We start from the raw sequence: 10,865 nt of genomic DNA on the forward strand, positions 1-10,865 counted from the left end.
TACGAATAATGACAATCGTTTCAGTATGTTAAGGATACAGATGTATCCACAATTCATTTAGAGTTACTTAATAGTCTATTTCTTATACCATATCTCTATCCCGTGAAATTCTCGAGCCAAAAGATGGATGCATATGCTGTGTTTCATTTTGCTAAATGATATCAATTAAATGGTGTATCAATTCCATAAATTGCATATAGCAATAAATAAATCAGCAAAATTCTTTCTAATATTTTAGATAGAAGAAACATTTCTTCTATCTAAAATATTAGAAAGAATGTACCCTTCTATCCAAATCCAATTTGCATCGATAAAATAAATCCAAATTCCAGTAGTAGATGAATAATTGCAAATTTGTGTGTGTACGAGATTAGAATAACTTCAAAATAACTGACATAATTTTGTATTTTTCCTGATCAGAAAAATACATGAAAAAGAAAGGAGGTAGAAAAATTTTTGGATTTATGGTTAAAGAAGAAAAAGAAGAAAACAGGGGTTCTGTTGAATTTCAAGTATTCAGTTTCACCAATAAGATACGGAGACTTGCTTCACATTTGGAATTACACAAAAAAGATTTTTCATCGGAAAGAGGTCTACGAAGACTTTTGGGAAAACGTCGACGTTTGCTGGCTTATTTGGCAAAGAAAAATAGAGTACGTTATAAGAAATTAATCGGTCAGTTGAATATTCGGGAGCAGTAATTTAATCGTTCAAATTTTTTTCTTGTTTTATTATTTTTTTAGTAGTCTTATAGTAGTCTTAGATTTTTCATTTTGATGAGCCTCGCTTTGAGGAATTCATGGAATAATCCATTTTCATGGAATAATGAATTAAGGAAGAAAGGATATGAGTCTACCGCTTACAAGAAAAGATCTCATGATAGTCAATATGGGCCCTCAACACCCATCAATGCATGGTGTTCTTCGACTGATCGTTACTCTCGATGGTGAGGATGTTATTGATTGTGAACCCATATTAGGGTATTTACACAGAGGAATGGAAAAAATCGCGGAAAACCGAACTATTATACAATACTTACCTTATGTAACAAGGATATAGAGAGATTGTAGAAAGGGGATAGGATAGTTATTTTTGCAAGAGACTTGTTGTAAATTCCTTAACTTAAGAAAGAAAAAAGAATAAAAACACAGATACATAACATAAAAAAAAGAATAAATAAGACGAGATTCGACCTCCCCCTACATATTTAATTTCCTCTCCTATACAAAAACTAGCAAGACCCACTCCATTGGTAATTCCATCAATAACACCCTTATCAAAAAACTCCGTGAGTTCGGTTAACCCTCTTATACCGAGGGTAAAGACCCTAGTATAGAAAATATCTATATAACCACGATTATATGACCAACTGTATATATTTTTTTTTACTTGATCTAAAAATTCTTTTTTAGGATTTCCTTTGTAAAAAGAGTTTATTAAATCCAAATTCTGAAAAAAAGAATAAGCGGATCCATAGAAGATATATGCTATGAATAAACCAAAGATAGCTAGACTTACAGAAGAAATTGCATTAGTAATAAATTCATATGAATTTACAAAAGAATTAGAACTTTCCTGGGTAAAGTTTATTGAGGGAGTTAACCACTTTGATAATATGGTTAACTCTGCTATTCCATTACCAATTCCTCCATTATCAAAAGAGATTCCTATGAATCCAATGAACAAAGTGAAAAGTAGTAATATAAGAAGAGGAAATAACATAGTATTTCCCGTTTCATGCGGATAGGCAAAAGTTTTTTTAGCCCCAAAAGACGTAGTAAAGGATCCTATCCTATTTCTTGTATTACCTTGAATTTTTGGTATATTTTGTGAAAAAAAAGAAACTCCACTCTTCGTTGTTGATAAAACGAAATCCCTATTCACTCCTTTGGGTATCCTTTTTCCCCATAAGGATATTGAATACAAGGAACTCTCTTTAGTGCTACTGTAATTTTGAAAATGAACACGCAAATACCCATCAAATGTAAGTAAATATATCCGAAACATATAAAAGGCAGTTAATCCTGCAGTAAAGGAGGCTATTATTCCAAAAAAGGGCGAATACAACCAACTATTACTAAGGATTTCATCTTTGGACCAGAAGCAAGCAAGAGGTGGAATACCACAAAGAGAAAGTGTACCCCATAAAAAAGTAGTTCTTGTGATTGGAATGTATTTTCTTAAACCGCCCATAAGAACCATATTTTGACTTTTATCTGGTGAATATCCAACAAGAGGTTCCATTGAATGAATAACGGATCCGGATCCCAAGAACAATAAAGCTTTTGAATAAGCATGAGTGATCAAATGGAATAAAGCAGCTTGATAAGAACCTATACCTAGAGCTAACATCATATAACCCAATTGAGACATTGTAGAATAGGCTAAGCTTCTTTTAATATCTCTCTGAGCAAGAGCTAAAGTAGCTCCTAAGAATAGTGTTATTGTACCTACTAAAGAAATAAAACTCATTATCAAAGGTAAAGATATGAAAAGAGGAAGAAGTCGAGCTAGAAGAAAAATTCCCGCAGCAACCATAGTTGCTGCGTGTATAAGAGCCGAAATAGGAGTGGGCCCTTCCATAGCATCGGGTAACCATACGTGAAGAGGGAATTGTGCGGATTTCGCAACTGCACCAAGGAATAATAAAAAAGCACACAAAGTAGTAAGTAAAGAGTTAATTCCATTATTAGGAATCCAGTTATTAGCTATTTTGAACAAATCCCTAAACTCTAAACTACCTGTTATCCAAAAAAAACCTAAAATTCCTAATAATAGACCAAAATCCCCTACACGATTAGTTACAAAAGCTTTTTGACAAGCACTCGCTGCGATTGGTCGTGTAAACCAAAAGCCTATCAATAAATAAGAACACATTCCCACGAGTTCCCAAAAAAAATAAATTTGTATCAAATTGGAGCTAGTAACCAATCCCAACATGGAAGTATTGAAAAAACTTATATAAACAAAAAATCTCAAATATCCTTCATCGTGAGACATATAACCATCACTATAAATAAGAACCAGGATTCCTACAGTAGTAATTAGTATTAACATAATAGAAGTAAGTGGGTCAATCAAGTATCCAAATTCTAAAGAAAAATCATTATTGACGGTCCAAGACCATAGATATTGATAGATCGAACTTCCATTTATTTGTTGAATAGACAGTTGAACTGAGAATACCATAGCTATACTTAAGAGTAAAACACTAGGAAAAGCCCATATGCGACGAAGATTTTTTGTTGCTGTCGGAATAAGAATAAGGCCAAATCCCATTGACATAATAACTGGAAGTGGGAGAAGAGGGATTACCCATGCATATTGATATGTATGTTCCATAAGAAAAGAAATTGCAATTTTTACTTCAATTTTTACTTCAATTTTTCTATAAAATTGTTTCCGATTCACCAAACCAATTCTTATCTCTTTCTGAAAGAATAAATAAAAAGAATAAGAAAAAATACTGAAATTCTTAATTTTTCCAAAATTTATCTCATTGAAATAATTAAAAATTAAGAATGGGTTTAGTTGGTTAAATTAAAAAAGTTAATAAAATAACTAGGTAACGAAGTTATTTTATTAACTAAATAAAGATATTTATAAAAATAAAAAAAAAAAAGTGGAATCATTTTACTTTCTATTCATAATTCATTTTTATATTTCTTTAAAACAAAGATGAAACAGCTCTCTTGTTCCATAATTAACTGATTGAGTGAATTCCAATGAAAACCTATGTTTATAAGAAATTATCGAATAGTCCTTACTTCATATAGAACTAAAATTCTAATGACTATAAATTACCTAAGTTTTAGAATGTCTTGTTTAAGAGACTCAGTATTTTTTGTTTTGATTGGAATTCCTTTCCTTTATGGAATACCATTCTGAACTTAATTAACTATTTTCATTTTCCCTTCTTTTTATCCCCCCGTCTTATCTTATATGGGGGATAGGCTTCCATACCATATATCTATATATGGAGTATACTTGATATATAAATAGATATAAATAGATTTAAATGAGAAACCCTTCTATATATTCTATATTATTAAAAAAAAAGTATAAAATATATAAAGAAAAAATGTTAAAAAATTCTTGTTGTCTTATCCGCATTAGACAAAATGAAGTAAAAAATAATTCAAAATTTAAGTATCTTTCAGTATCTAAGTATAAATACTAATAAAAAGAAGAAAGAAGGATTGATTTGCAGCAATAGATGTCTTTCACATACAACTAGAAAAAAGTAATTTCCTTTTTGAATGGCAGTTCCAAAAAAACGTACTTCAATGTCAAAAAAGCGTATTCGTAAAAATATTTGGAAGAAAAAGACTTATTTTTCCATAGTACAATCTTATTCTTTAGTAAAATCAAGATCATTTTCGAGCGGTAATGAGCATCCAAAACCAAAGGGTTTTTCTGGGCAACAAACAAATAATAAGATTTTGGAATAATATGAATTGACTTATCAAAAAAGAATTCCAATTATTTAATAATTTGGATTCTTCTTTGAATGTACTTTTATGTGTCGAATTACTCGGTACAATATTCTTAGAACAAAAAACCCCTCTTATCTTATATATACAAGAAAAAAAAAGTTTTGTTTGGTATACTGTGTGCTAAGTATTCTTTTCCTATCAATGAACTTTTCATAATTTTCCTAATAGAATCCTCATATTCTATTAGGAAAATTATGAAAAGTGGAGTATTCTTACAATAGGACTTACAACTTCCACCTATCTTCTCCAAAATCATAAGGTTAGTAAATCTTATTAATAAGAGCATAAAGACTTTCATTCTAGAAATTTTTAAAAAATCCAAAAAGCCTTTTCTATTTATCCATTTTATTTTAATTTCATCATTAAATAGAAACCCTTTTGGATTTTTTTCATTGTATTGAAAGAATTTTCAAAATGTAAAGGGGAAATTAATTAGAAAAAATTAGTTCTATAATTGCAAGTTAGAAAAAAGAAGTTCCAACTCTTTCAAGCAGTGTTTGTGTTTCTATTGGGCAAAGCAAGAGTTTATTGTAAAAAAAAAAAATGGAAACGATACTACCAAACGAAGTCTATTTTAATGAAAACTCTAATGTTCCTAAATTTTATGGACTTTCCCAATATCGACGATTCCCAAGATAATAGCTATTATTCTTTTAAGTTACCTATTATTTGAAGTTAGCCGCCATGGTGAAATTGGTAGACACGCTGCTCTTAGGAAGCAGTGCTCAAGCATCTCGGTTCGAATCCGAGTGGCGGCATTCTTGAAAAAGAATACAATAGATTAGAAATCAATTCGAAATTTACAATTTTGTAATGGGACCTTCCCCTTATGCTATTTGCAACTTTAGAACATATACTAACTCATATCTCTTTCTCAACGATTTCAATTGTGATTACGATTCATTTTATAACCTTATTAGTTCGTGAACTTGGAGGATTACGCGATTCGTCAGAAAAAGGAATGATAGTTACTTTTTTCTCTATAACAGGATTCTTAGTTTCTCGTTGGGCTTCCTCGGGACATTTTCCATTAAGTAATTTATATGAGTCATTGATCTTCCTTTCATGGGCCCTGTATATTCTTCATACCATTCCTAAAATACAGAACTCTAAAAATGATTTAAGCACAATAACTACGCCAAGTACTATTTTAACGCAAGGCTTTGCCACATCGGGTCTTTTAACTGAAATGCATCAATCCACGATACTAGTACCTGCTCTACAATCTCAGTGGTTAATGATGCATGTCAGTATGATGTTATTAAGCTATGCAACTCTTTTGTGCGGATCCTTATTATCTGCCGCTATTCTAATCATTAGATTTCGAAATAATTTCCATTTCTTTTCTAAAAAGAAAAAAAATGTTTTAAATAAAACATTTTTCTTTAGTGATATTAAATATTTTTATGCAAAAAGAAGTGCTTTAAAAAGAACCTCTGTCCCTTCATTTCCAAATTATTACAAATATCAATTAACGGAGCGTTTGGATTCTTGGAGTTATCGTGTCATTAGCCTAGGATTTACCCTTTTAACCGTAGGTATTCTTTGTGGAGCAGTATGGGCTAATGAGGCCTGGGGATCCTATTGGAATTGGGATCCTAAGGAAACTTGGGCATTTATTACTTGGACCATATTCGCAATTTATTTACATAGTAGAACAAATCCAAATTGGAAGGGTACGAATTCTGCACTTATAGCTTTGATAGGATTTCTTATAATTTGGATTTGTTATTTTGGTATAAATCTATTAGGAATAGGCTTACATAGTTATGGTTCGTTTACATTAACACCTAAATGATTACATAAAATAAAACCTTCATGAAATGAAGGTTTTTACTTTTATGTTTTATTTGAGAACCCCTTGAACGCCTTATCAAAGGGTTCTCAAAAATTCGAGATAGATCTAATTATACTTTTTTACTTATTTCTGCATTATATACTTTTTTACTTATTTCTGCATTAATAGAGCAGACGAGTAAAAAAAAGCAAACCTATTTAGGATAATAATTGGATAAGAGAGCCTCTACCCTGTCAACGGATAGGGAGAGAACAAAATCTGGATAAATACCAATTCCTATTACTGGTAAAAAGATACAGATTAAAATAAAGAGTTCTCGTGGTCCAGAATCCACAAAATTTGCGTTTGGAACATTAAATAGCTTGTATCCATAGAACATCTGGCGTAACATAGATAATAAATAAATAGGAGTTAATATCATTCCAATTGCCATTACAAAAGTAATTAGTGTTTTTGGCATTAACAGAAATTTTGGACTAGTAATTAGTCCAAAAAATACTACTAATTCTGCGACAAAACCACTCATTCCTGGTAAGGCAAGAGAAGCCATTGAAAAGCTACTAAACATGGTAAAAATTTTAGGCATTGGGATAGATATTCCCCCCAGTTCTTCGAGATAAACAAGACGCATTCTATCAGAAGCGGTTCCTGCCAAGAAAAAAAGTGTAGCACCAATAAATCCATGGGATAATATTTGTAAAATAGCTCCATTGAGTCCAATGTTGGTTATGGAACCAATTCCTATAATTATGAAACCCATGTGAGATACAGAGGAATAAGCTATTCTTTTTTTGAAATTTCGTTGACCAAGAGAAGTTGAAGCTGCATAGATTATTTGGATCGCTCCTATTATTACTAACCAGGGCGAAAATAGATAATGAGCATGAGGTAACAATTCCATGTTGATCCGAATCAATCCATATGCTCCCATCTTTAATAATATTCCCGCTAAAAGCATACATGTACTATAATGTGCTTCCCCATGGGTATCTGGTAACCACGTATGTAGGGGTATAATCGGCAATTTGACAGCATAAGCAATAAGGAAGCCAAAATATAAAAGTATTTCCAAGGTTGCAGGGTATGATTGATTAATTAATCTTTCCAAATCTAATCCTGGTTCGTTGGAACCATATAAGCCCATACCCAGAACTCCGATTAAGAAAAAAATGGAACCGCCTGCAGTATACAAAATAAACTTTGTAGCTGAATATAGACGCCTCTTCCCCCCCCACATGGATAAAAGTAAGTAAACAGGAATTAATTCTAACTCCCACATGATAAAAAAAAGTAAAAGGTCTCGCGAAGAAAATAATCCTATTTGACCACTATACATTGCGAGCATCAGGAAATAGAATAATCGCGAATTCCGTGTAATTGGCCAAGCTGCTAAAGTAGCTAAAGTAGTGATAAATCCTGTCAATAAAATAGATCCTAATGAAAGTCCATCGATTCCCAATCTCCAGTGGAAATCGAAGACATCTATCCATTTATAATCCTCCTTTAATTGGATTAAGGGATCCTCCAGTTGGAAATGATAACAGAACGCATAAGTCATTAGAAGGAATTCTAATAAACAAATAGATATAGTATACCACCTAACGACTTTGTTTCCCTTATGAGGTAAAAAGAAAATTAATGAACCTGCAAATATCGGCAAAACAACAAGTATTGTTAACCAAGGAAAATAACTCATGATAAAGTGATAAAGACAAGATACGTTTTGACCAGAAAAGCCCGTGCTCGATTATTTCGAGCACAGGCTTCTTCTGGTAAAGAGGAATCAGACGATTCGAGTGAAGTTTTTTGTAACGTATCAATAAGATAGAGCCATGCTACGTGTTGTTTCAGGCCCTAAATAAACGCGGACACTTAAAAAATCTGTCGGGCAGGCAGATTCACATCTCTTACAACCCACACAATCTTCGGTTCTCGGCGCGGAAGCAATTTGCTTGGCTTTACATCCATCCCAGGGTATCATTTCTAATACATCTGTTGGACAAGCTCGTACACATTGAGTGCATCCTATACATGTATCGTAAATTTTTACGGAATGTGACATTGGATCTATAAATTTTTCTTTTCAACATAAAATTTTTCGATCTGGTAAAAATGAAATTAGTACTATAATGAGTCATATGTATTGTAGACACCAGACGAAGCAATGGTTTATCCAAACTTCAAAAAAAAAAATCTATTTTTTAATCTGTTTGTGAGAAAGCGTGAAGAGAGCCAAGAGACTTTAATTTTGGATTTCAACAATAAATAAGAAATAAGAAAGAATTTTACGAATTGTACAGACGAATTCGAATTAGCCAATAAATTGGCTATCGTCTTTTCAATATAAATTATTGCAATATTCAAATTGCAATATCAATGAATTACAAATACAAAAATTCATTTAAGTGAAAAAGAATACTATGCAATAATCTACTAAAAAAAATGGATATTCTCAAATAATACTAAGAAAATAGTATTGATTTCTATTTATTTTAATATGTGCGCCTTTGTTTAGAGGATTCTATGTCTAATTATTCAAAAGTCTAATTATTCAATAAATTAGATTGATTGATACGAGTGGATTTCCTATTACGATGGATGGAAGAAAGAATGGATAGTCCAATAGCGGCTTCAGCAGCTGCAAGGGCTATAACAAAAATTGCGAAAATATCTCCTTTTAATTGGCGACTATCAAATAGATCAGAAAATGTTACGAGATTTAGATTAATTGAATTCAGTATAAGTTCAAGACATATTAGAGCTCTAACCATGTTTCGGCTTGTGATCAATCCATAGATACCAATCGAAAATAAATAGACACTCAAAAAAAGTACATGCTCAAACATCATTAACTAACTCCTTATCAATCTCGATTCATTTCAATATGAGGGCAAGAATTGAACCGATTCAATTAATTACAATAGAACAATTACACAACAAAAGAAAAAAAAAAAAAAAAAAAAGGAGGTATTTGTTGGCAGTAGATGGATTTTACTAAATCAAAATTGTGATTCTTTAGTTATTTATTTTAGATTTGCAATTCTTATAATTTGTACTTTTTCTAAGTTTTCTTATTGCCGAGCCATAGTAATTGCACCTATTAAAGAAACTAGAAGAATTATGGAAATGAGTTCAAACGGAAGATAAAAATCGGTTGCTAAATGAATTCCAATTTGTTGAACATTATTTATGAGACCCTGTTCTACTATTTGGTTTGATCTTGTAGTCCAAAGAATTCCATACCACGACGTATCTGGGATAGTAGTCATTAGTGAAAAAACAATAGTTATACAAACGAGTGAAGTGAACCCATCTCCAATAGTCCAATAATTCTTATCTTTAGACCATTCTGAGCCATTTACGAACATTACAGCGAATATGATCAAGACATTTATGGCTCCCACATAAATAAGAAGTTGTGCGACAGCTACAAAGTAGGAATTTAATAAAAAATAGAATAAGGATATACAAACAAGAACTAATCCCAGCGAAAAGGCAGAATAAATGGGGTTGGTAAGTAATACTACTCCTAGACCCCCTAGTAGAAGAACAAATCCCCCAAATAGCATAAGAATCTCATGTATTGGTCCAGGTAAATCCATTATGGATAAAAAGAAATTAATAGTATAAAATTTTTCATGAACTGACTAAAACTAAAGGATTCAAGGAAGGAAAAAAGGATTAGGGTATTTTTTTGTGTATAAACTTATAGTTATAAATTATATTATATCACGAAAATCTAGTCTGATTTAAAATAAGAAATAATTTCCAATAAGCAGTAGTTTTTCGTTTTTCTTTATAGTTTAATTTTAAAGTTTAATAAAGAATTATTAGATTTTTATAACAGAAAGACAAAATCAAAGTTTAGTAATCAGTAATCGTTCTTGAATTCGAAGATTTTTCTTTGTTTATTTTACTTTCAGACGAATTCCTAATTGTTTGAATTGTGTAATCTCCCATTATGGAGATTGGTAACCGACTTAAAGCAATTTGATTGTAATTCAATTCATGACGATCATAGGTAGAAAGTTCATATTCTTCAGTCATTGATAAACAGCTTGTTGGACAGTACTCAACACAATTGCCACAAAATATACAAACTCCGAAATCAATACTATAATTAAGCAATTGTTTTCTTTTAATATCCTTTTCAAATCTCCAATCCACAACGGGTAAATCTATCGGACATACGCGAACACATACTTCACAAGCAATACATTTATCAAATTCAAAGTGGATTCGCCCTCGGAAACGCTCTGGTGTAATTGATTTTTCATAAGGGTAGTGAATCGTTATAGGTAAACGATTTGTGTGGGATAAGGTAGTTATGAAACTTTGACCTATGTACCTTGTAGCACGTATTGTTTGTTGACCATAACTCATGAACCCAGTTACCATAGGGAACATATTCATTCTAAATATCTATGAAAAAGATATGTTTCTTTCTCTTGTTTGAGAGAGCTTTTGTGTTGAAAATATTCTTACTATTATTGTATTATCTTATTTATAGTGAAACAAGTTGAGAAGAGGTTGTTAATAAGAGATTGCCCAGGGAAATAGGTAAAAGAAAT

Source organism: Triticum urartu, unplaced genomic scaffold (genome assembly GCF_056163025.1).
Source record: "Triticum urartu cultivar PI428250 unplaced genomic scaffold, HENAU_Tu73 scaffold1, whole genome shotgun sequence".
Lineage (NCBI taxonomy): Eukaryota > Viridiplantae > Streptophyta > Magnoliopsida > Poales > Poaceae > Triticum > Triticum urartu.